The sequence below is a fragment of the Anabrus simplex genome, chromosome 13, assembly GCF_040414725.1.
Source record: "Anabrus simplex isolate iqAnaSimp1 chromosome 13, ASM4041472v1, whole genome shotgun sequence".
NCBI lineage: Eukaryota > Metazoa > Arthropoda > Insecta > Orthoptera > Tettigoniidae > Anabrus > Anabrus simplex.
The window spans coordinates 15024312-15051370 of NC_090277.1; the positions used below are offsets into that span (position 1 = coordinate 15024312).

The 27059-nt window shown below is 42.9% G+C and overlaps 1 protein-coding gene and 1 non-coding gene across 2 annotated transcripts in view; both read right to left on the reverse strand.

Annotated features, from left to right (window-relative positions):
• LOC136884657 (uncharacterized) overlaps positions 1-27059 on the reverse strand; it is a 578112-nt gene that overhangs the window by 42534 nt on the left and 508519 nt on the right. The window lies entirely within an intron of this gene.
• TRNAS-UGA (transfer RNA serine (anticodon CGA)) lies at positions 7871-7947 on the reverse strand. Its single transcript has one exon. It is a non-coding gene; the product is annotated as a tRNA-Ser (tRNA).

Below are 27059 nucleotides of genomic sequence, written 5' to 3' on the forward strand. Positions count from 1 at the left end.
GGGCTAAGTATGTTGGTCCCGAGGTATTCCAGATGCGGAAGGCTCACTGGACAGGGATACCTTCGTGGTTGAGCTCGTGGATGACGTCGCAGTCAGAAATAAGGGGATCCACGCCACGGAGGACACAACTATACATGATGTTGCGGGCTGCTTGTAGCTGTGGCGATTGTTGTGCGGCATCTGCTTGAGGTGGTGGCGTCGTAGAGCTTTCTTCGGCGTTGGTTGGCAAGGTACTCTCATATATATCTATTTCTAGTTTTCATTCCCCTCCCTGAAAGGGGAGGGGCGGGCCACCCTGAAGGTAACGCCTTCACTCTGGCCAGGAGTTTCGGCAGGGTGGAGAAGGAGTAATAGTATGGGGAGGAGGGTAATTTGATGTATGGAATTAGGAGGTGTGTGCGGATGGTATTTAATTATCGGGGATGTGTGCAAAGATTAAATATAATGGAAAAGGAAGGTGGGTAGAGGAAAGGAAGTTTTTTTACGTTGATATATAAATACGGTCTACAGTTTGACAGTACTTGGGATATTAACATAGATTAATGAGTTTTATCTTTACAGTCATGTAAAGTTCTAAAGTTTAAGACAGTACTGATTAGAAATTTTCCGTTGATTCCTTCACCATGATGATCTCTTCTGAAGATAGAGGGGCCAATATGTGAAGAGCAACATTAAATTCGTGATGCACTCACAAGACGACATTTAACAGGATGTAAATGTATTCAGTGATTAAAAATAGTGGGGAGGATGTGATACTATGATGTGGGTGTAGGAGCTGGGGGGGGGGGGGATGTGTTCAGGCAAGGGTTTCTAAGGGAGTAAAGTTGAAGTGCGAATTTAGGCCGGAATGGGTGGTGAGAAAATGGAGATTGAATGTTTGGTTTGCTGCGACTTGTAAGTGAGTGAGGACTAAGGGACGGTTGTAGGGATGGATATTTAGTAACGAAATGGTGACAAAACGAATTAGATCCTCTACTGTAGGTATTTGAAAAAGGGAACGGCTAGGTGTCGTAGGTGGATCAATGGTTCTGATAGGGGCTATGAGTTCTGGTTGATTTCTAGGTGGTGCAGGGCGGCGACAGCAGCGGCGGGAATACACTGCGTGATTACCTCCACAGGTATGGCATTGCGGGGGTTGATGCGTGTTGGGGCACCTGGGCGTAGAGTGATCTTGATTGCAATGTCCACATTTAGGAGTCTTGGCGGTACACTGAATAGTGGTATGATTATTGTAGATGAGACAGCGTTCACACCGGATGGCTTGTGGTGGTGGGGCACGAGATAGTTCCACTTTATGGTGGTGCCTATGTATAGAGACCTCGCTGGCCAAAACACGGTCGACATCTTCGGGCGATGGCAGAAGAATTCTCACCATATAGGTGGGACCCGTGGAGTTGTTGATTCTGAATGCCTTCTTGACTGGGATGCCTTCCGCGTGAAGTTCGGAGATTGTTGTTTCTTCCGTAATTGAGGGGTCAACACCTCGTATTACACAGCTGAGAAGGCGGTAGCGTGGTGGGGACGGGGGAGTTTTGATGGGTTGAGGAGAGAGGAGTTGAAAAGGGGTAGTTGATCCAAGTTGATGAGCTCCTATTGCAGTGGTGAGTTGAGTGGCCGCGATGTCCCCATTAACTTGAATGATGACTCCAGTTGTTGTTCGTCGGATGTCCGCTATATCCTCACGGCGCATATTAAATTTGAGCAGGGTGGAGACAGTGCAGAAGTAAAATACAGGAAGTACCAATATGTACTGTAAGTATACTACGAGTAGATTATAAAGAAGGGTCGTATCGTCATTAGTTGATCAGGAGGCGAAGTATGGTCGAGGGATAACACACCGCGACCCATCCCTACATTGGAGAGTCCCACCTCAGTCTACTCTTAAAACAGGCCGTTAGAACCAAGAGCAGAGCACTCGTTTCAAACATCGCTGTTGTATTTTCAGCAAATATCTTGCCTTAATTTATTTATTTCTTCATTCGTTCACCCTCCAGCGAGGGATCCCACCTCTACCGCTTCAATGGCAGTGTCCTGGAGCGTGAGATTTTGGGTTGGGGATACAACTTGGGAGGAGGACCAGCACCTCGCCCAGGCGGCCTCAACTGCTATGCTTGTGGGGGACGAGGAGTTTGGAAGGGATAGGTAAGGAAAAGAGAAGAAACTACCCCGGCATTTGCCCGGAGAAGTGGGAAACCACGGAAAACCACTTCAAAGATGGCTGAGGAGGGAATCGAACCCGGGCCTTCGGGGGGAGGGGGGGTGGCAGCTAATCACACTTACCACTACACCACAGAGGCGGTACACACAAAATGTTCGTCGCGGCTAACAGCTCCTCATGAAGTAGTCGAGGCCCGCAATGGCGCCTGGAATCGCGAGAATCGGTTCCTACGACTGCAAGGCCGCTCGCGATGACGTCACCAGTGTGTGCTGGGCGCACTCACTATAAGCGAGTCGTCCGTATATAAGTCGAGCAAGTGCAATATTTACTATTTCTTTTGTATACGCTCATTTAAATTAAGCTCCTACGGGTGGGGGACGCAGATTAAGAATAAACCTGGCCTATCGTAAGAGGCGACTGAAAGGGGCGATCAAGGGATGATCGTATTAGAACCATGAAAGTACCTGTGATTAGTATCATCACGCGGGGAACATCATGGGTCGCCTTTACCAGTATGTTAGGTACACACTAGGTTTGTGATTAGCAGTAGCAGAGAGTGGCTCACTGTGGGTTTCCAGTACCCGTGATTAGTACACCTAGGTGAGGAACACCGTGGGTTTGCGTTGTCTATGAGTGGCGCCCTTATGTGAGAGACACTATAGGTGTGCGTTACTTGTGACTAGTATGACAATGAGTCTACGCTACTTTCTTTCTTTCTTAATCTGTTTTCCCTCGGACTCTGCGAGGGATCCCACCTCTACCGACTCAAGTGCAGCGTCCCGGAGCTTCAGACTCAGGGTCAGGGAATACAACTGGGGAGGATGACCAGTGCCTCGCCCAGGCGGCCTCACCTGCTATGCTGAACAGGGCCCTTGCGGGGGATGGGAAGATTGGAAGGGATAGACAAGGAAGAGGGAAGGAAGCGGCCGTGGCCTAAGTTAGGTACCATTCTGGCATTTGCCTGGAGGAGAAGTGGGAAACCACGGAAAACCACTTCCAGGATGGCTGAGGTGGAATCGAACCTCCGTCTACTCAGTTGACCTCCCGAGGCTGAGCGGACCCCGTTCCAGCCCTCGTACCACTTTTCAAATTTCGTGGCAGTGCCGGGAATGGAACCCGGGCTTCCGGAGATGGCAGCTAAATAATCACACTAACCACTACACCACAGAGGTGGACATGGTTCTACTTTACTAGCGATAAGTACCACTATGAGGGGCCGTTGACCTGGATTGTGGACCCTTTTATACAACAAGCATCCTCGATTCAAGATTGTGCTTTAGGCGCCGTCCCTTGGTCAGTAATACAACTGTTTACAATAGTTTCTGGCCGGATCCACTGATTGCTTTTAATTCATATTCACCCATTCAATCTTCACACATTTTTTAATTCTGGTCAGGGGATGATTTTGAACTTTTAAATTCTCATTGCATTTTGTACCATTAGGGGCCGATGACCTAGATGTTAGGCCCGTTTAAACAACAAGCATCATCATTTAAATTAAATGACTTATTGGTTGTTAAGAATGAATTATGCCAGATAATAATGAAATAACAATTGAACCTGGTTGTCCGGAAATAACATGACACATTTCGACGTTAGGTCGTTGTTATTAATGCTTGTACTGTGGTTTTCAAATATCGCTCCTGTACAGTCCGTGGACTTACGTCACATTTAATTTGCAATGAACATGTCATGCTATAAATATTATTATGAAACTATTAGAATTACCACCGGCTACGCGGTGTAGGGGTAGCGTGCTTGCCTCTTACTCAAAAGCCTCGAGTTCGATTCTCGGCCAGGCCAGGAATTTTACCTGGATCTGAGGGCTGGTTCGAGGTCTACTAAGTCCACGTGATTACAATTGAGGAATCATCTGACAGTGAGATGGCGGCCCCGGTCTAGGAAACCGAGAATAACAGCCGAGGGGATCCGTCGTGCTGACCACACGACACCTTCGGGCTGAGCAGCGGTCGCTTGGTAGGCTAAGGGATTTTACACCATGGGGTTTGGTTAGAATAACTATTATTGTTTTCATCACTGACAATCCATACAATTTGATTGGTTTCAAAGATAGAATCATTTATCTTTCATTCTTTCTTAATCTGTTTACCTTCCAGGGTTAGTTATCCCTCGGACTCAGCGAAGGATTCCACCGCTACCGCCTCAAGGGCAGTGTCCTGGTGCGTGAGATATTGGGTCGGTGGATACCACTCGGGAGAAGGACCAGTACCTCGCCCAGGCGGCCTCACCTGCTATGCTGAACAGGGGCCTTGCGGTGGGGTGGGAAGACTGGAAGGGATAGACTAGGAAGACGGAAGGAAGCGGCCGTGGCCTTAAGCTAGGTACCATCCCGGCATTTGCCTGGATCAAAAGTCGGAAACCACGGAAAATCGTTTCGGGGATGGCTGAGTTTGGAACCGAACCCCTTTCTACTCAGTTGACCCTCCAAGAGAGCAAATTACAGTCGTATTAGAGCATATACACTATAATGAGAGCAGGTATGGCTTGTAGAGTGACCTGGCTCGAACTCACACTGCAGAACACATTCGTGCCGCACGTGTTTATGTATCTGCATCATAGATGGTGCTACTGGTTCCCCAGGCATATGGAATCGACTCTTCGCGATTCGAGAATACACTGTATATTGTGAGGAAAGATAGCAGGGATACATTTTTACCCGCTAGCCGCAGTCAATGTGTCAGCTACTCAAATACTAAACGACTTTTTATTTGCATATTCCCGCCGTTCTTGTATTTAATTGTAATGCGTGTGTAATTATTGTTCCTCTGGTGAAAGTTTTATTGTATGGTATTAAATCAACGTCTCAAAAAGCTATTATTACCGCACTGGTAGACTGTCAACCTTTTTACGTCCCAACCAACTTCGCACAGAGAGCATAAAAAACTTAACTTTGATACTTATCCCCCCGGTTATTCCAGTGACCTGGGTGCTATTTGTTGTCCAAAATTGTTTGTACCGAGCTCGATAGCTACAGTCGCTAGAGTGCGGCCACTTTCCAGTATTCGGCAGATAGTGGGCTGGAACCCCACTGTCGGCCTTAATTAAGGCCACGGCTGCTTCCTTCTTTCGCCTAACCCTTTCGTATCTTATCGTCGCCGTAAGACCTATCCGTGTCGGTGCGACGCAAAGCAACGTCTAAAAGAAAAAAAAGGTTGTGCACCCCCCTCCCCCTCCACTCTGTAATTGCCGCTACTGCTTATGACAATCTGTAAACAAATCGATATTTCGATATCTTTGTAAGATTGTTTCACAGCTCAGAGAACACTATGCAGAGTAATTCCGCTGAGACGTCCGCCTGTATTCACGTTCAGTAATGCTACCACGAGGCTCATGATGTCAACATAATCTGTGATAATGCAACTTAAACTTACAGACATTACAAATTCAGCACCGTGATTGTTTTGAAAATCGCATAAGGAAATGTAATGTGTTCAAACATTTAGTCGTAGCAGCGATTCGCGCTACACCGCCTTCGTGATGTACAGGCCGTACTGTAGCTCTGATGACGTCACTTTCCTTCGTCCGACACGCGCAATGCAAGCACATGGTACGACAGTTAAGAAATATTCCCAAATGTTGTCTTAATATAACAGGTGAGGTCATCAACACCCATATCTCGTAAGTTAGGTCTATGTAATTTTAGGAGAAGCAGGCTTAAAATGTGATCAAAGTGGTCATTGTATAACGATTGATTTACTCCACCATGTATCCAACAAATCATAATACAAATGTGAAGACAACGAACGTACAATAATAACAAGACCGTGCCACCTTACCTCCAGATCACATACACGGTCACACTACGAACAGGGCTTCGGTGACAACTCTTTTTCACATCACCACGCTATTTCTTCGGCTGGGTGGCGCTCTTCTCTGCTGCAGCTCAGTCGGCCCAAGAATAATCTAACGGGCAGACGCCTCGTTGGCTGTCGCCTTCCCCTTCCACCATGTACACTTGCCTCATTAAAGGTGTGGACACTGCCTTCTCGGACCAGTTCATCTGTCTCGAACTTCACCGTGCCTCCATCGGGATATGGGAAGTTGTCCGGATCCAAGATAACTCGTCTGGTCAACCTTCACCGGATGTCCTGGCCTTCTTCCGGGAGCAAGATGAAGTGGCTCGTTTCATCACCAGTGGCGCGCTCATCTCCGGCAGACTCCATGAAGTGGTGCCTACTCCAGAGGGTCTTTTATATAACCTGCGCTACGTTCCTGACCCCCCTCTCACTGTCCAACCCCAACTTCCTCCTACCGCCCCTCCCGATCTTGGACCTTCTTCGTTTACTCGCTACTTCCCTCACTAACATTACCACGACCCTCTATTACTTCCTTTCTCCGTACCACCCTACACCGACCCCACTCATTGTACCAGCTCAATGTATGTAATGTACTTATGTAACTCTCTGTCATGCAACATTGCCTTTTGTCGCACCGACACAGATAGGTCTTATGGCGACGATGGGATAGGAAAGGCCTAGGAGTGGGAACGAAGCGGCCGTGGCCTTAATTAAGGTACATCCCCAGCATTTGACTGGTGTGAAAATGGGAAACTGTCTTCAGGACTGCGGACAGTGGGGTTCGAAACCACTATCTCCCGTACGCAACCTCACGGCGAACGCGCCCGATTCCAATTTCTTTAAATTCGCAACACATTATATTTCTACAACAGCTGTTGTCAATTGTGTTTAATATCGCCGTCCGTAAAAGAGATATGAGACGGGTTTCCTTCCCTGTACGACTCCCCTTGATCTCGACGCTGTTAGGTTTGCGTAGTCTAAGAAGTCTCATTGCCTTTCTTCTAACGATCGAACCATTTCTCAGGGGTGATTGCCCACTTGCACAATACTCACATCCAGTACCACTTTCCCTCATACTAGGACGTTCTCTCTTGATGTTTCATAATGTTTTTCCTTCATCTCGGCCACTTTTCCCACAACTTGGAGGATATGCGGTCATGCAGTTTTACGGCCAGATCCTCTTCCTGCCGCCGTGTCAACAACTGTTTTAATGCTAGGATCGCTGGAAGCGGAGTGGAGCAGTTGTTTTCGCTCTTTCTCCGACTGAATGCATGTGTCTTGTTTCGTGTGTCACTGAAGTGCTGCAGCCGTATTATTTGTTTCGCTATGAATAATAGAGTTTGATATGCTGAAATTCAGTTTGCAATAGATTCAGGTGGAAGGAACAATTTAGATTTAATAGTTCTACATATTGTACCCTTGCAAATGCTTTTACGATAATAGTGTTAGCGGCGGAGCACACGACACTTGTTTAACAAGGGGAGGATCACGGATTATCTTCAAAGTTTCTACACTTTTACTAGTCCATTAATGTGCAAGTAGTAAGGCGTACTACTTAGGCGTTCTAGAAAAATCCCAAGAGAAGTTTTCGCGTCGAATATTTACCGGTGCGTTGCAATTACGAGTACGAGGTCGCGACGGTCGTGTGGTTAGCGTTCAAGCTCCGTAATCGCTGGATCGAGTCCCGCTCATCGCTTTTTTCCAGCATTGGTCACATTCTTTGATATATATTGCAGGTGGAAGCAGTTCCCGGTTCGTTACCCGATTTCGGTGTCACGTATGAGGATTTCACAATCACGACAGGAATAATCGAAACAGACTTTCAACGTATTAGGTCGTGTTACGTACATGTAGTACGTGTTGAAGAGATGTTAAGTACAGAACAAAAATGGCCAGCCGGACACCAGTGGGATCCGAACCCACAACCTCCCGATTTCACGTCGGTTGCTCTACCAATTGAGCTATGGTGGCCGAGGCCATCTTTGTTCTGTTTGAAAGGATCTGAGCTACAGGTCTGGCACTGCTGCTAGCACACTGTAGAGTGCGTTTTTAAGTCGCCCGTTGTGGGGCATATCAAATGCGGTCGTGAGAATTCAATATTCAACGACAGGAATACATTGTCACGAAAATTGTAGCATTTGGTCGTTTACTTGTCAATTATTGAAACTAATATATTTTTTATAATGATAAAAATTAGTGTCCGCCTCTGTGATGTACTGGGGTGATTAGCTGTCACTTCTGGAGGGGCGGTTCGATTCACGTCCCTGCCACGAAATTTGAAAAGTGGTGCGAGGGCTGGAACGGGATCCACTGAGCCTCGAGAGGTCGACTGAGTAGAGCGGGTTCGATCCCCATCTCAGCCATCCTCGAAGTGGTTTTCCACTTCTCCTCCACGCAAATGCCGGGATGGTACCTAACTTAAGGGGACGGCTACTTCCTTCCTCTTCCTTGTCTCTCCCTTCCAATCTTCCCATCCCTAACACAAGGCCCCTGTTCGGCATAGCAGGTGAGGCCACCTGGGCGATGTACTGGTCCTCCTTCCCAGGTGTATCCCCATCCAAAGTCTCACGCTCCCGGACACTGTCCTTGAGGTTATCAAGTTTGTACGACTCAGGGTGGTTGGAAAATTGTGGAGGGTAGACAGATTAGGAAAGAAATACAATTTAGAGTTCGTAGAATAATGATCTGCATTCACATGAATATACTGGATGTAGAAAACAAGGTCATGGAACATTGTACAGCCCTTGTCTTCCGCTGTTGGGACATCCGCGGCACAGCAACTGAACGTACAAACAAGGAAAGTTGCAGTATTATTGCCTACAGGAGATCCAATAACACCGTCATTTTCCTCGTTTCATTTCACGTTGGGTCATTTCGAATTTTTAATTTTTATCTTAATATTTTTCATCATCATCATCATCATCTGTTTACCCTCCAGGTTCGGGTTTTCCCTCGGACTCAGCGAGGGATCCCACCTCTACCGCCTCAAGGGCAGTGTCCTGGAGCTTCAGACTCTTGGTTGGGGGATACAACTGGGGAGTATGACAAGTACCTCGCCCAGGCGGCCTCACCTGCTATGGTGAACAGGGGCCTTGTAGGGGGATGGGAAGATTGGAAGGGATAGGCAAGGATGAGGGAAGAAAGCGGCCGTGGCCTTAATTTAGGTACCATCCCGGCATTTGCCTGGAGGAGAAGTGGAAAACCACGGAAAAACACTTCCAGGATGGCTGAGGTGGGAATCGAACCCACCTCTACTCAGTTGACCTCCCGAGGCTGAGTGGACCCCGTTCCAGCCCTCGTACCACTTTTCAAATTTCGTGGCAGAGCCGGGAATCGAACCCGGACCTCCGAGGATGGCAGCTAATCACGCTAATCACTACACCACAGAGGCGGACATCTTAATATTTTTAATGTCGAAAACCAGTGGCGTACAGTGAACATATTCGTTACCCCAGCTGCAAAAATGTTTTTTAAATGTAAGCAATCGTAGCCCCACTAAACTCTCTAAAGTCAACATTACCATTTTATAAGGCTGTATTTTTCGTGGAAAGGTCTACCTGAGAAAGATCTTAAAGAATATTTTCAACCACACACTCGATACTAACGGCAGTGACGACACCATCATAACAACCTAGAGCAGATTTTAAACAATGTACTTACAGTTTCATCCGGGGACGTTTCGTGATAGTACAGTCGTGGTTTTCACAAAAATACACTGGGACTATTTGTTTTTAACTTAAAAAGTCTAACCTAAATTCAATCAGCAAAATTTAACTGGTATTTTACCGTCGCTGAAATTTTACAGTTTCACTCGCACATCAACGACAAACGAGGGAAAATATTCCTCACGACGTATAACACACGTTATATTCATGCCACAGAACTCGCGAAACCTTCACCCAGAATCCAAGAGGAACACGACAAAAATTCACCATATACCACCCTCACAGACAACCATCCGCGCTTAACTCTGTGTTCATGCTGGGCAACCTAAATATTTTTCTGTGGCTATCGGAAAAATTATTCTACACGTTCATCAATGAATTGCTCGAAAATTCTTCATACATTCCGAAATCCTAAAATAAAATGTATTCTTCTGTATTACAATTGATTTCATAAACTGGCACTATTTTTATTAACAACACGATGTGCAAGTGCCTATACTGTTAAGCTGTTGGTATTTTTCTTGCAGTCTCTAGTGTGTGGCGCTGAACACTTCGAGTGTCACGTATTAAAACTAACACCCCTTACCTAAGTTAGCTGGTCTGTCGTCGTAAATTGCTGTCGGGGGAGGGGCCACAGCTCCGCCTCGAGGAAGCTTCAAGTGCATGCCTCACCCAAGCGACCATAGAGTAGCTCTCTGTCGCGCCGGCAAGGAAACCCAGCTCGCTGGAGAAGCTGAACTGCGGTAGTGCGAGCGGATTGTCGAGACAGCTGTACTTGGCTTGGCTTAAATGTTCGCAATTTTTTAAATATTATAAAAATAATTCTAAGGAATAATTAGAAAATGTTAAATGTTATGGGGTTCAGTGCACGCCACTTCTTAGCAGACAAGGTAGAAGAAAAAGAAGAAGAAGAAGAAGAAGAAGAAGAAGAAGAAGGTTCCAGCGCCTCTTGTATAACAAGAACTTGTTTCTTCGACGGAACAGGTTTTTATTTCTCACATGAAGATCAGTTTTGAAATGGTCTTCTAATTGTGATTCATGGAGCATCCAATACTTTTGTCACACTCTCTGATTTTACTGTCACTTGTAAATCAATCAATGATCTGCATTTAGGGCAGTCGCCCAGGTGGCAGATTCCCTATCTGTTGTTTTCCTAGCCTTTTCTTAAATGATTGCAAAGAAATTGGAAATTTATTGAAGATCTCCCTTGGTAAGTTATTCCAATTCCTAACTCCCCTTCCTGCAAACGAATATTTGGCCCATTTTGTCCGCTTGAATTCCAACTTTATCTTCATTTTGTGATCTTTCCTACTTTTAAAGACACCACTTAAACTTATTCGTCCACTAATGTAATTCCACGCCATCTGTCCACTAACAGCTCGGAACCTACCACTTCGTCGAGCAGCTCGTCTCCTTTCTCCCAAGTCTTTCCCAGCCCAAACTTTGCAACATTTTTGTAACGCTACTCTTTTGTCGGAAATCACCCAGAACAAATCGAGCTGCTTTTCTTTGGAATTTTTCCAGTTCTTGAATCAAGTAATCCTGGTGAAGGTCCCATACACTGGAACCATACCCTAGTTGGGGTCTTACTAGAGACTTATATGATCTCACCTTTACATCCTTACTTACTTACTTATCCGGCGCTACAGCCCTGTGTGAGCCTTGGGCTCTTCTACGATAGTCCGCCATCTACTTCGATCCTGAGCGGCTGGTCTCCATGCGCGGATGTTCATTGCCCTCAAGTTAGCTTCAACTTCATCACTCCATCTATTACGGGGCCTTCCTTGTCGCCGTCTTTTGTCTACTCGGGATTTAACTACTTTTCTTGGCATTCGATCTTCCTCCATTCTTTCCACATGGCCAAGCCATCGCAGTCTCTGTGCCTTAATAAATCTAACTATATCCTCCTGGTCTAGTATGTTTTGTATTTCAGCATTCTTTACATCCTTACTACAACCCGTAAATGTGCAGAGATCGGTACCCTTTATTTACAATCCCATTTATGTGATTACCCCAATGAAGATCTTTCCTTATTTTAACACCTAGGTCCTTACAATGATCTCCAAAAGGAACTTTCACCCCATCAAGGCAGTAATTAAAACCGAGAGGACTTTTCCTATTTGTGAAACTCACAACATTATCATCAATCGAAATCTAATATTATAACTTTGACGCTAATTTGGATGCGACTGGTGCCATAGCGATTCACTGTCACTCAGATGGTTCGAGCAAGTGTTTTCTTTCACGTTTTTTTTTTTGCCTAGCAGTCATCCCAGCCGCACTTTGTATCTTTAGGGCAGTAGCATTGACCCGCCCTTCACACTGTCCCCTTACTTCTTAAGGGATGTACAAATCATCAACATAGCTAAGGGATGGGATTCTTTGACAGAATAATTCGCTAAAATTTTTTTTTAGGTATTAGAGACGCGCAGTACAGGATTTTAAAACTATTTTCAAGTGTTTAATTAAAAAAACCTAAATCGATGTAAAAGTTTTCTTTCAAATGCGCAATATTCTTCAAAATATTTATTATGCATCAAAATATGTAACTTTAAACTCCTCGAACAGTGGTCTTTTTTTAGCGAGATTCACCGACAATGTAGCTTTTCTTGTAACTACAAATATGGGAACGGAATATGTACAGTAATTATAGTTCCGTTTTTATGAGTTTCAACTTGACAGTTAGCCGGAATTCAGCCGTTGGTGCCAAATTGCCACGAATACGAACAGCTGATTTACGTTACACAACACGAACAGAAATGTAAATACTGGAATATAAGTCCATAATCGGTTATTCTCTGTAGCAACATACATGATTCACGTAAGATCAATAATGTACAACACATTTAGGATAAGGCTACAACATAAAAATATGTCAATGCTCGAACAGATAAACCGTGAGAAAATTAAATTAATTTTCTACTCACCATGTAGAAGATCTCGCGTTGCTGTTAGATTCAGTTTCCCGTAACGAAGGAAATAATCCTACAAAGCGAATATACCACTCATTTCTCAGTCACTATCGGCATTGTCATCGTCTGTTGAGGTTTCACTCTCGCTTGACCCTAAAGAGATAATAAAGTTTTCAACGTAATCGTCTGAACTACTTTATGCCCGTTCCTTCTGGCTATCCACCACATAAACTGGGTCCTGGGGCTTCTTTTGTTTCAAGAGATGCATAAGATCCCCCTTCCCCGTGTTATCGCGAACCGAAATATTGTGTTTCTTCAACCACTTAACCAACTCATTCTTTCTAGCCGCCATTGTTGGTGCTTTGTCAAGAATGACTCCCTAACATTACAAACAATTTCCCGGGCCCGGCTCCTTAGTGGAGTATCTCGTCCCCTCGTCCGAAGGGCTTTCTTCTCTTGGGAGCTTCATCCTTAAACGTAGGCGTCGACATGACAGAACATCAAATTCACACACGGGCCTAAAATTAACCTACTATATAACTACCGAACGAAATGTTAAACTAAGCTACTATATAAAATAGATCACCTGTTACACACTATTTCCTACAATATAACGCGCTATACTATTAAAAATACTAAACAATACATTTATAAACTCTACACTGCGAAATATAAACGAACAACAAGCTAGCACAAAGACCGCGAAAAGAACTGAGCACAATACAACACACAGCTGATAGCACGTGGTTACAGTAAACAACAAATCGACAACACTGCTAACCGCAACTGGAGTCTAACGCGCTCTATCGGAGCTATCGGCTGTCTATGATTGGCTGTTGATTAATTCACTTACCCTCCGCCAAAAGGCAGCGCTCAAACGCCAAGTCGAAACTCACAATAACTGAACTATACATTTAATCCGGGCTCTTTCAGCATAGGCCTACATTGCGATACGCAGTGTCTTAAAACATTTTCTTTATTTTGTGGATTGTTGTGTTAAACATGAATAAGGATTGTGAGATTGGCTGCGAAGTTATTTTCCAGGCGCACAGCTCCGGTGTAGTTTCAACAAGGACGTTGAAAGCAACTTCATGGAGCTAGTTAACACCAGGGCGCCTAAATATGAAGACTCCGTCAGAAGTGGGTAAGGAGCCAGGAAATTACTCTGAAGCGCTTTCTGGGGGGGTGATTAAAGAAGTGAGAGTTGATAAGCGGAGAACTTTACTTCGTTTCAGAAGTTGTTCGTAATATCTATAAACTCTCTGTCGGGACTTTTTGAAGACATGTTTGAATTGCCAGATTAAACCAACTTATTTTCACGTGTCCGTAGCCTAGCAGCTTTTTATAGCAATTCGTCTTCTTTTGAAGTTCGTAACTTCCGTCACTCCGGGGCAGCAGTGTGTCAGTGGAAGCCGAGTGGTATGGGTAGTTTTCATCCTCATGCTGACTTGAACTCCATAAGCAATGAATTATGCATAGATGTTGTTGAGGGGCCCTTAAAAACTTGATCCACAGATGAAGCGGAACAAACGTCGGAGTTGTTAAGGATGGAAGACTTGAGCAGGACTTGGAAATTGAAGACGTAAACCTGGCATTCAAATGTCGCTTTGTAGATGACAGCTTGGCGGTCGGTCTCCGGAGAATCCTGGTGCAGGTCTATAGGCGACCTGCGTTTCTCTGAGCATTGGGCCCTACCTAAGATGAATTCTAAGGTTGATGACTGCACTAACACCTAAGCCCCGAGCAATAGGAATGCACTTATCAAAGTTAAAATCCCCGACCCGGCCGGGAATCGAACCCGAGACCTCCTGCACCATTTGGGTGATAAAGGTGCTACAGGAAGTGCCTCACGACTGGTTATCAATCATTTCAGTCCTTACTCGTCCAGCCAAAGAATGGTGTCAAGAAGTTATGCAGTTTGAGGGACTCTTTGGCACTTTTATAAATGTGAAAGAGTGATGCAGATTTCAACTTGTAAAATTAAATAAAAATTTCCAGAACTTGACGAGTATATTATGTCTCTGGATCGGAACTAGGACTTTCATAAGAATACGTAACCTCAAGAAAAAACAACATCAAATAGATGCTATGAAGAAGCATTTAGCGAAGAAGAGTCCACTGTGTGTTCGGCTTCAACAACAACTTATTAAATCATCACAATGTGAGTTCTAAATACAATTAAACCAACAACAATTACACTTTTCTATTGAGCTTACAGTCGGCTTTTAATATGTAATTACTCAGAGTTCCTTCATTTTTTTATCTACAATATCATAAGACTGATTGCATCATTTTATTTTAATAAGAGCAACTTTTTAATTATTTATTAAAAATTGAACTCGTTTTTCTTAATACTATTATCGACGTTTGTGCTGCATGCGCGGTCCAGTCTACGTCACGCGTGGTCGACCAATGAGAGCGCTGTGAGCGGAAATGGCCTCCCTAATATACTGTTATGAATAAAACTCCAACTGTTTGCAATTTATTTCACGATGGCCTAATAAATGCACGCACACATAATTAAACACAAGCAATTCTAACCTGATATGAATGGCCACACACTAATTACCAGTGTATTTACAAATCTCTCTGTACACACCCGGGAGCTCCAGCCGGTTGCTACCTGGGAACGTCTATAATCCTTGCTTTCACTTTCCCCCAAGTCCAGTCGCCTCGTACAGCCACTGTGCGCAGACAGCTGGATTTGAACACAGTGCCCCCTGGCTATACAACACACGACGACTGTCCGGCACTTCACACAATCACATGAAGTGAACAACAATCAGCAACAGCAGGACGATACTCACAACAGCGAACATTAACACACGTCCAATTATCCTCACACTCACGATAATTGCTTCAATCGCTGATTCACGGCGGTACTCACACACAGTACTCTAAGGCAGTACACAGTATTTCGTTCTGTCGCCTCCAGTTACACACTCACTGGTCTCTCTGTCACTACAACTGCTCCTGGTTCACCTCGGTGGGACACTAGCGACAGCCCAGCCACCGAGCCCCAGCACACTGAGTGTCACACTGGCTCCACCTCGGAGCCCAACTGTTGCTCACTCTAACACTGACTCCCACACGGAGTCCAACTCTGACTGACTCTCCGGAGCTCGTCTCCCTTCTTATAGCTCGCGTAATGTGATCGTTGAAACTCACGGATAAGCCGGCCGCCGAGAACAATACACGAAAGGCCGGCGCCACCCCACACGCCGGCTGGGAGATTCCAGTCGTCTTAGTCACCAGCCCCTTCCTGGAAATACCTAAAGGATCTACCACGGGGCTGACACATAACAATACCCTACCTACGTACGCGAAGCAAAGCCATCATCAAAGTGTCGTTGCAGAAGAGTAGGCGACTCCCCAGCGGTCTGAGCGACATTTTTGGCACAAGTGCGTTTTTATTTCATTAATCTTTATGGATTTTAGTGCCATGACATGTTGGGCTCTCCTGCTCCAGGTGTGGATGTGGGATAATGAGTAGGGTGCCGGCACATAGCCTACTGCGGTCTGTTCAAGTCTTAAAGTCTCCATCCGACTGACCGTCCCCTCGCTCCACGTGAACACTGCAGAGAGGTGTTAACGATTTAATGTGGCCTGGTGTAAGGCAGACTCTCCCAAGAGGGTGGACGAACTGCGTGTTTTCGTACTTGAGGATAGGCTTGTGTATGACTTCCTGGCGACAGTAAAAATACCTAGTCCTCGAGCCAGGACAAATAACCACTTCCGACCCGGCTGGAAATCGAACCGGAGACCATGTGAACCATTGAGCCTGTCGTGAACGGCGGTTCGCGACGCGCCTTTCGCACATAACAGAGTGAGCGAACGAACTCGAAAGGAATTCGAATCCGGGACCTCCAGGGTAGAAAGTCTGTGATTTGAAAATTAGCAGGCACATAAACACATGTATACATGAAGGGAAATCACAGGAGAGTTTGTATATGTCTATAATTCATAATTCATAAATGAGAGTGATGATAATAATAATGGGAATGACAGAATAATCCAAAGAAGGATTTAGAACATTTGATGTTGCGTAGAAACTCATAAGCCAAGAGCTTTGTGTCTTAATGTTGTGAAATATTGTGTTAAATGCACACTTCTGAGTCGGAAATGCACGGAGTCACGTGTAAGGGACATAGAAACAGCTTCCAAATTGTTCGAGAACATCACATGTAAGTGCCCCGTGAATGGGTGGTTCCATGCTAAAGAACCAATAGGAGAACAGCGATACTGTGACGTGCAAAAGTGATGCGAAGTGTAGTAGATTAATCAAGCAGAGGGTTCTCGAAAGAATGGAAAAGGCTATATAACCTAGCAACACGTAAACAACAGGGCTTTTTGACTGTGAACTCTCGGACTGAAGGCTTTTTGACTCACAGCACTCGAAGGAGGCGTTTTGACTGTAGACTCTATTGCCGAGATCACTGTTAGTGTGCTGGTATAATTTCAGTAAGAGCCGCGAATAAGTAACTGAAAACTATTAATAAGTTAAAGGGACATTAGGCTCTGAAAGTAAGTGTGATTCGTCAGTGAGCGATCACAAGGGTTTACCACACCGACTGTCAAAGTAGGTGTTGGAATATAATCATCGTCATAAGTCGGTAAATACTTATATTTGGGAGAATAACGCCTCGCCGCGAAGAGTGACGAGGTTCCAGGGATATCTACGCAGAAGGGACGAAGAGAGAAGACCTCAACTAGACGAGCTTCAATTCTACTCCGTAGTTAAGTATTCAACCAGTGAATATACTTATTATTGTGTGTAACCTAAGGACTCAAAGACATTCAGAAAGATCTGAAGTTTGAGAAGGGATTGATATTTTAAATGGTGTCAGACTATGCTTAAAATTGTACATGTAACTTGTATATATCTGTGTGTGAATATTTTTGGGTTTTAGAATATAATTGATGTTCAAACTTTGCCAATCAGACTATACGCTCCCAGTCCTTAGCCTGTTGTTATCCCTAGGGTCACGACAGTAGTATAATGGGAGAGTTCGGCGGCCTCCTCCGCCGCCCGCCTCCTCCTCCGCCGCCTCCTCCTCCGCCGCCTCCTCCTCCGCCGCCGCCCGCGGGAAATTTGACTTTTGGCGGGAAATTTGAATTTTGGCGCGAGATTTGAATTTGTAAACAAAGCCACGTGCTTTTTGACAGCTGTCATCGACAACAACGCATCGCTAACCTCACTGCTGCCATCTTGACGGGCCTAAACCTCACTAGTGCCAACTTAACCTAACTAGCATGAGGTAAACAAAGCCACGTGTTTTTTGACAGCCACGTGCTTTTTGACAGACAACAACGTATCGCTAACCTCAGTACTGCCATCCTGACGGGCCTAAACCTCAGTAGTGCCAACTTAACCTCACTAGCGCGAGGTAAACAAAGCCACGTGTTTTTTGACAGATTTGTAAACAAAGCCACGTGCTTTTTGACAGATAACAACGCATCGCTAACCTCAGTACTGCCATCTTGACGGGCCTAAACCTTAGTGGTACCAACTTAACCTAACTAGCATGAGGTAAACAAAGCCACGTGCTTTTTTGACAGCTGTCATCCGCCATCTTTGAGCACAGTGCTGCCCTCTAAACAAAGCCACGTGCTTTTTGACAGCTGTCATCCGCCATCTTTAATCCAGAGAGAACAGTGCCGCCCTCTATGTGGTGACGGCAAATTCCACGTGCTCTTGTTTGTAAACAAAGCCACGTGCTTTTTCAACTTAACCTAACTAGCGCGAGGTAAACAAAGCCACGTGCTTTTTTGACAGCTGTCATCCGCCATCTTTAAACTACAAAGCACTGTGCTGCCCTCTATATCGCAGTAGCTGCAAAATTCGTCACCTGTCATCGGCAGTGCTGTCATCTTAGCGGACCTAAACCTTAGTGCTACCAACTTAACCTAACTAGCGCGTGTTAAACAAAGCCACGTGCTTTTTTGACAGCTGTCATCCGCCATCTTTGAGCACTGTGCTGCCCTCTTTAGATGTTAAATTCTTCACCTGTCATCGGCAGTGCTGCCATCTTGGCAGGCCTAAACCTTAGTGCTACCAACTTAACCTTACTAGCGTGAGATAAACAAAGCCACGTGCAGCAGTCATCCGCCATCTTTAATCTATAGAGCACAGTGCTGCCCTCTTTAGCTACTTACCTTTGAAATGTGGTGGCGGATAATTTGAAAAATGCTTTTTGACAGCAACCATCTTTGAGCACAGCGCTACCCCTCTTTGTGGCGGCGGGAAATTCCACGTGCTCTTGTTTGGAAACAAATTCACGTGCTATTTTCTGACAGCTGTCATCCGCCATCTTGCATCACAAACCTCAGTGCTACACTCTATGTGGTGGCGGCAAATTCTACATGCTCTTGTTTGGAAACAAACCCACGTGCTTTTCTGACAGCTATCATCCGCCATCTTTAATCACCGTGCTGCCCTCTATGTGGTGACGGCAAATTCCACGTGCTCTTGTTTGGAAACAAAGCCACGTGCAGCTGTCATCCGCCATCTTGCATCACAAACCTCAGTGCTACACTCTATGTGGTGGCGGTAAATTCTAAATGCTTTACAAACCTATGTGCTTCAGCTATCATCCGCCATCTTTATTCACCGTGCTACCCTCTTTAGCTACTTACCTTTGACAGCTATCATCCGCCATCTTTAATCCAGAGAGAACAGTGCTGCCCCGGTGGCGGTAAATTCCACGTGCTTTACAAAGCTATGTGCTTTTTTGACAAAAAAATTCTGCTCTCGAGATACTTACCGAACTAGACGATACTATACTTACGAATCCGCTCATCACCTTTCTTCTATGAGTAATAAACAAAAACTCTATCTTGCAAATAAGGAGCGGGAGGAAGGTGATACCTAACCTAAAATAAAAGAATATGCCAATTCTACATTATTTATTTACATCTTGTATGTACAAGTTTTATCTCGAATCATTTTACCCTAGTGATGTTTTGCGTACTTCTCGATGCAATTCTTGAATGTACAAGTTTAAACTTGCTGTACTACGCTCTCAGCGTACCTCCCCCGAATTGTGATGTAAGACAGCGTAACGTAAGTACACACACCTCTAGCATAATGTTTATGTAAAGTAGTACCTATCAATACTACTATGCCCCCAGGCTAGCGTGTTGGTAGAATTTGGAATGACAAACCGTTTACAATCATCGCTATTAAGGGCTACCTTACTAATTAAATGAGTGTACAACTGGTGCTTCTTGCTTCTAATGACAGACATTTGCTTATGCAAAACAGGTGGATTACTTTTAATGCAATTGTTATAGTTTTCAAAACTTAGCTGATTCTGAACGACATTCTTTTTAACCCCCTTCAATCTCTTTATTTGTAATTCATTTAAGAGTTTTATGCAATATGACTTGGATTTAGTACCTACAAATGAATCGATAATATTCCCAGCACATTCATCTTTCATTTTACCTAGAACCTTTTTGTTCACTAGCGGTAGATGATATTGATTATCTGCAGGATAGTTACTTGTATCAAACCTACCCAAGTCTGGCTTTATATCATTGTAATAGTCATCAGTTTTGATTTGATAAATAAACGAATCGGTATCTGTGTAGAGCAATTGCGCATTATGCGCGTACTTCTTCATCATATAATCGTAATGGAATTCATACATGAGTGTTTTAGCCAATTCAAGTACTGCAAAGCCGACGTAGGTAGGTTTGTCATACTTAACCTTGACACGATTCATCTGTATAATAACTAAATTCTCATGTATGATGGTGCAGCTGTGGAAATTTGGTTTACTTATTAAATAGTTAGCACCATACCTTTTCTTAATATTATCCCAGTTTGTAATCAATTTTACATCAACGCGTTTGTCAACATTCTCCATAGTCTTACCAAACACACTGTTATTCATGAGCTTGTAGAAATCTTTTTCAAACTCGTTAACCGCATTCGTTCTTAAATTATTGTTCAGATCGATATATGGCTTTAGCCACGGTGACTGATTAAATTCTAGTACGCGGTGAATTTTGGATAACTTCAAACCATGCTGCAAACACTGTTTTAAATTTCGGTAATGAATGATATACTTAGATTTATCGCATAAATTAGCAATGAGCATTTTCGTCGTTGATGCAATGTACGGGGGCTTCATATTTTCAGGGCAGAACGGTAGGTCATTATGAGAAGTGTGTAACTCTTTAGGATACTGTAAGTCAACTTCGAGGAAATAGCCTTTATCAGCTTCATCACCTAGGGCGTGTAGCTGTAAAGCATCAATTTCGCACTGCGTCAGCCAGCGGAAACCACTCACCGGTAGATGCTGACTCATCGCCCACCCATACTGATTATTAGCATCGAGTTAAACGATATACCGAGATTCCTGACTGGAATCGAAACTCGGCATGTACTTATTATTAGCCCTCGAATGTCGGCCGCTGCACTGACTCAGACCGCCTCGAATTGATGATTTTACGAAGTGAACCATATCGATATCGGTCAGCAGTTCCAAATTCACACGCGTGTGTTTCAACATCGCATCCCAACTTAACCCAGGTGCAGTAAAATACTGACATGGGTCAAGGCTGTAGGTGTTCATGCAAACACAGCGAAAATTTTCAAAAACATCAGCTAACAAAAGTACATCTGTCTTTAAATATAAATCGGAGTATTCACCCAGCGTTTGAATGTGGAACTGCTCCCAGATATGTTGTGCATGTAAATAGTCATCATCACTAATATCTGCTGAATTCAGCGAGCTGTTAAAAAGGATTGTTTCGATGGTAAGGCACGTTCTTCGAGGCGGTCTAAGCAGTCGAGATATTCGTAACAAAAAACACCCTTACGCCGAAGTAAATTAAACTGCGCTTCTTCGGGGAAAACACGTCGAATTTCTGTAAATTGTTCAGGCTGTAAATGACTAGAAAGTTTATCGAGGCTACTCGCCATAAAGCGAAACGAGTCAAGGAATCTCAGTTTTATAGAATGCTCAGCATCTACTTTTACAGACTTTGCAAACGCAATGTACCGCTCTTTATTCTGAGGGATTATATCTACTTTTTCATCTGAAGCTCCAAATTGTGAAATGATGAAATGAGAGTCGTAACCAGATAAGTTATGAAAAATTACAGGGATAAATTTAGGAACTCTATACTTAAGATTACAGCTATAATGAGCGGCACATCTGTAGAAACCAGTTAAATGATCATGATCAAAAACTTTAGGGTCATTTTCGGAAAATTCCCCATCACATCTCTGTACGTACATGACTGCAGTCATTCTTGGAGTGCTTCGTTAACTGATCTTCAGTTTTAAAATACTGTAAGCATCCATCACATAGCCACTTTTTACCATTACGTTTTGACAACTGACTGCCAACAAGTCTACTCAGATTTTTAATCCAGCAAAAGTGGCTATTCTCACTGTTTTCAATATAGAGTAAATTAACATGAGTACTCTTCTTATGACATGTATAATACAGAGGACCTACTACAGACTTTTTCTCTACACCATACACATTAATACTAATGTTATTTAGTTCCTCAAAGCGCTTAGTATCTTTTAACTGTACAGGAAATTCTATACTATCGAAATTTAGCTGCGTTGAATAGTGTGGATAGGATGATGTTCTCTTAGCTACGTCTGATTTCGCAGGATTTAAAGCTGACATCACCGCCCACGCAAAACATGCTTCGTCATTGTTTTGGATGTTTACAACAGCTTCTTTTCGCTGAATCCATGTCGGCAGCTCGATGTACGATGAACCTCGCATGGGATTGTACTTATTGATGTTAACTTCTAGATACATTATCTCAACTAAAGCCCACCCTGATTCCTTTTCCTGAAATTCCTCACTCTTAGTTGAAATAATGTTAGAGACATCCCTAAGTACATCACCAAAATTAGTCGACTGACTTATGACAAAATTCTTCGTATTAAATGATTTAATGTCCGTTATTTCGGATTCATCCGTGCTTTTAATGTACAAGCCGAAAAATTCAAAATTAACTTTAAATAAACTATGATTGGTCAAAGATTTAGCAAGAAGCTGTTGTACATCCGGTTGAATGCAATTTAAAAAGTTTGAAGTGCTCTGAAACTTTTGACTGGTGCGAATTCGGTAACTAGCAATCCTACTTTTAAATGCTGTATTAATTTCCTCGATGTTTGCGTTACTACCACTTCTACACGCATTATTTTTATGCGCATTACTCCGTAAGTGCCCCTGAAAATGCGAAGATGGTACATCAGTGTTACAGTGCTCGCAGTGAATAGTTTGAAGTTCATGATTTTTTCTAGGTTTTTTACTACTAGCACTTTCTACAGCTACATCAGTAGCTGCAAGCTTTTTCCCTACTACTACCTGAGGGCAAGTAGATATTTGATGTACCTCTGCTAAGTGATCCTCATATCGCTCTACGTTAGCGAAATACACACTACAAACTTTACATAAAGCAGATGTTTTGATTTCATATGGCGCATGAAGTTATCACGCCTTGCAAAGGTTACATTACATTCCTCGCAGCAGGGGGACATCTGTTCATGATTTTGTCTAGGTTTTTTACTACTAGTACTTTCTACAGCTACATCAGTAGCTGCACGCTTTTTCCCTACTACTACCTGAGGGCTAGTAGATATTTGATGTACCTCTGCTAAGTGATCCTCATATCGCTCTACGTTAGCGAAATACACACTACAAACTTTACATAAAGCAGATGTTATGCTAGGGTGTTTTGATTTCATATGGCGCATGAAGTTATCACGCCTTGCAAACGTTACATTACATTCCTCGCAGCAGGGGAACATCTGAAAAGAGAACGACCGATAGAGATTAGGTGAAAGTTACGGAAGAAGCCAAGTTTCAACGTATAGAGGTTGGACATGGCTGTGAGCTAGGCCTATAGCATGAGGATTGAAGAGAACGACTAAAGTTACGATGTTCGGAAGAAACCAAGTTTCAGCCCGTTGAGGACAGACATAGCTATGTGTACGTGTTTGAAATTATACCCCGTCTATAGTATGAGGATTGAAGAGAACAACTAAAGTTACGATGTTTTAGAAGAAACCAAGTTTCAGCCCGTTGAGGATAGACATAGCTATGTGTACGTGTTTGAAATTATACCACGTCTATAGCGTGAGGATTAAAGAGAACAACTATTTATCAATAGACTAAAGTTACGATGTTTTAGAAGAAACCAATTTTCAGCCAGTTGAGGGCAGACATAGCTATGTATGCGATTGAAATTATACCACGTCTATAGCGCGAGGATTAAAGAGAACAACTATTTATCAATTGCTTAAAGTTACGATGTTTTAGAAGAAACCAATTTTCAGCCTGTGGAGGATAGGCATAGCTATGTGTGCGTGTTTGAAATTATACCTCGTCTATAGTATGCGGGTTGAAGAGAACAACTATTTATCAATAGCTTAAAGTTACGATGTTTTAGAAGAAACCAAGTTTCAGCCTGTTGAGGGCAGACATAGCTATGTGTGCGTGTTTGAAATTATACCACGTCTATAGTATGAGGATTAAAGAGAACAACTATTTATCAATAGCTTAAAGTTACGATGTTTAGAAGAAACCAAGTCTTAAAGTTACGATGTTTTTAGAAGAAACCGAGTTTCAACCTGTTGAGGACAGACATAGCTATGTGTGTGTGTTTGAAATTATACCTCGTCTATAGCGTGAGGATTAAAGAGAACAACTATTTATCAATAGACTAAAGTTAGGATGTTTTAGAAGAAACCAAGTTTCAGCCTGTTGAGGACAGACGAAGCTATGTGCGCGTGTTTGAAATTATACCACGTCTATAGCGTGAGGATTAAAGAGAACAACTATTTATCAATACTCTAAAGTTACGATGTTTTAGAAGAAACCAAGTTTCAGCCCGTTGAGGACAGACATAGCTATGTGTGTGTGTTTGAAATTATACCACGTCTACAGTATGTAGGTTGAAGAGAACAACTATTTATCAATAGACTAAAGTTACGATGTTTTAGAAGAAACCAAGTTTCAGCCCGTTGAGGACAGACATAGCTATGTGCGCGTGTTTGAAATTATACCACGTCTATAGTATGTAGGTTGAAGAGAACAACTATTTATCAATAGACTAAAGTTACGATGTTTTAGAAGAAACCAAGTTTCAGCCCGTTGAGGACAGACATAGCTATGTGCGCGTGTTTGAAATTATACCACGTCTATAGTATGTGGATTAAAGAGAACAACTATTTATGATTAGCTTAAAGTTACGGAAGAAACCAAGTTTCAGAATGTTGAGGACAGACGTAGCTATGTGCGCGTGTTTGAAATTATACCACGTCTATAGCGTGAGGATTAAAGAGAACAACTATTTATCAATACTCTAAAGTTACGATGTTTAGAAGAAACCAAGTCTTAAAGTTACGATGTTTTTAGAAGAAACCGAGTTTCAACCTGTTGAGGACAGACATAGCTATGTGTGTGTGTTTGAAATTATACCTCGTCTATAGCGTGAGGATTAAAGAGAACAACTATTTATCAATAGACTAAAGTTACGATGTTTTAGAAGAAACCAAGTTTCAGCCTGTTGAGGACAGACGTAGCTATGTGCGCGTGTTTGAAATTATACCACGTCTATAGTATGTAGGTTGAAGAGAACAACTATTTATCAATAGACTAAAGTTACGATGTTTTAGAAGAAACCAAGTTTCAGCCCGTTGAGGACAGACATAGATATGTGCGCGTGTTTGAAATTATACCACGTCTATAGTATGTGGATTAAAGAGAACAACTATTTATGATTAGCTTAAAGTTACGGAAGAAACCAAGTTTCAGCCTGTTGAGGGCAGACATAGCTATGTGCGCGTGTTTGAAATTATACCACGTCTATATTATGTAGGTTGAAGAGAACAACTATTTATCAATAGACTAAAGTTACGATGTTTTAGAAGAACCCAAGTTTCAGCCCGTTGAGGACAGACGTAGCTATGTGCACGTGTTTGAAATTATACCACGTCTATAGTATGTGGATTAAAGAGAACAACTATTTATGATTAGCTTAAAGTTACGGAAGAAACCAAGTTTCAGCCTGTTGAGGGCAGACATAGCTATGTGCGCACCTCGTCTATAGCGTGAGGATTAAAGAGAACAACTATTTATCAATTGCTTAAAGTTACAATGTTTTAGAAGAAACCAAGTTTCAGTCTGTTGAGGACAGACATAGCTATGTGCACGTGTTTGAAATTATACCACGTCTATAGCGTGAGGGTTGAAGAGAACAACTATTTATCAATAGCTTAAAGTTACAATGTTTTAGAAGAAACCAATTTTCAGCCAGTTGAGGGCCGACATAGCTATGTGCGCGTGTTTGAAATTATACCACGTCTATAGTATGCGGGTTGAAGAGAACAACTATTTATGATTAGCTTAAAGTTACGATGTTTTAGAAGAAACCAAGTTTCGCCTGTTGAGGACAGACATAGCTATGTGCGCGTGTTTGAAATTATACCACGTCTATAGTATGTAGGTTGAAGAGAACAACTGTTTATGATTAGCTTAAAGTTACGATGTTTTAGAAGAAACCAAGTCTTAAAGTTGCGATGTTTAGAAGAAACCGAGTTTCAACCTGTTGAGGACAGACATAGCTATGTGTGTGTGTTTGAAATTATACCTCGTCTATAGCGTGAGGATTAAAGAGAACAACTATTTATCTATTGCTTAAAGTTACGATGTTTTAGAAGAAACCAATTTTCAGCCTGTTGAGGACAGACATAGCTATGTGCGCGTGTTTGAATTTATACCTCGTCTATAGTATGTAGGTTGAAGAGAACAACTGTTTATGAATAGCTTAAAGTTACGATGTTTAGAAGAAACCAAGTCTTAAAGTTACGATATTTTTAGAAGAAACCGAGTTTCAACCTGTTGAGGACAGACATAGCTATGTGTGTGTGTTTGAAATTATACCTCGTCTATAGCGTGAGGATTAAAGAGAACAACTATTTATCAATAGACTAAAGTTACGATGTTTTAGAAGAAACCAAGTTTCAGCCTGTTGAGGACAGACGTAGCTATGTGCGCGTGTTTGAAATTATACCACGTCTATAGCGTGAGGATTAAAGAGAACAACTATTTATCAGTACTCTAAAGTTACGATGTTTTAGAAGAAACCAAGTTTCAGCCCGTTGAGGACAGACATAGCTATGTGTGTGTGTTTGAAATTATACCACGTCTATAGTATGTGGATTAAAGAGAACAACTATTTATGATTAGCTTAAAGTTACAGAAGAAACCAAGTTTCAGCGTGTTGAGGGCAGATATAGCTATGTGCGCACCTCGTCTATAGCGTGAGGATTAAAGAGAACAACTATTTATCAATTGCTTAAAGTTACAATGTTTTAGAAGAAACCAAGTTTCAGCCTGTTGAGGACAGACATAGCTATGTGCACGTGTTTGAAATTATACCACGTCTATAGCGTGAGGGTTGAAGAGAACAACTATTTATCAATAGCTTAAAGTTACAATGTTTTAGAAGAAACAATTTTCAG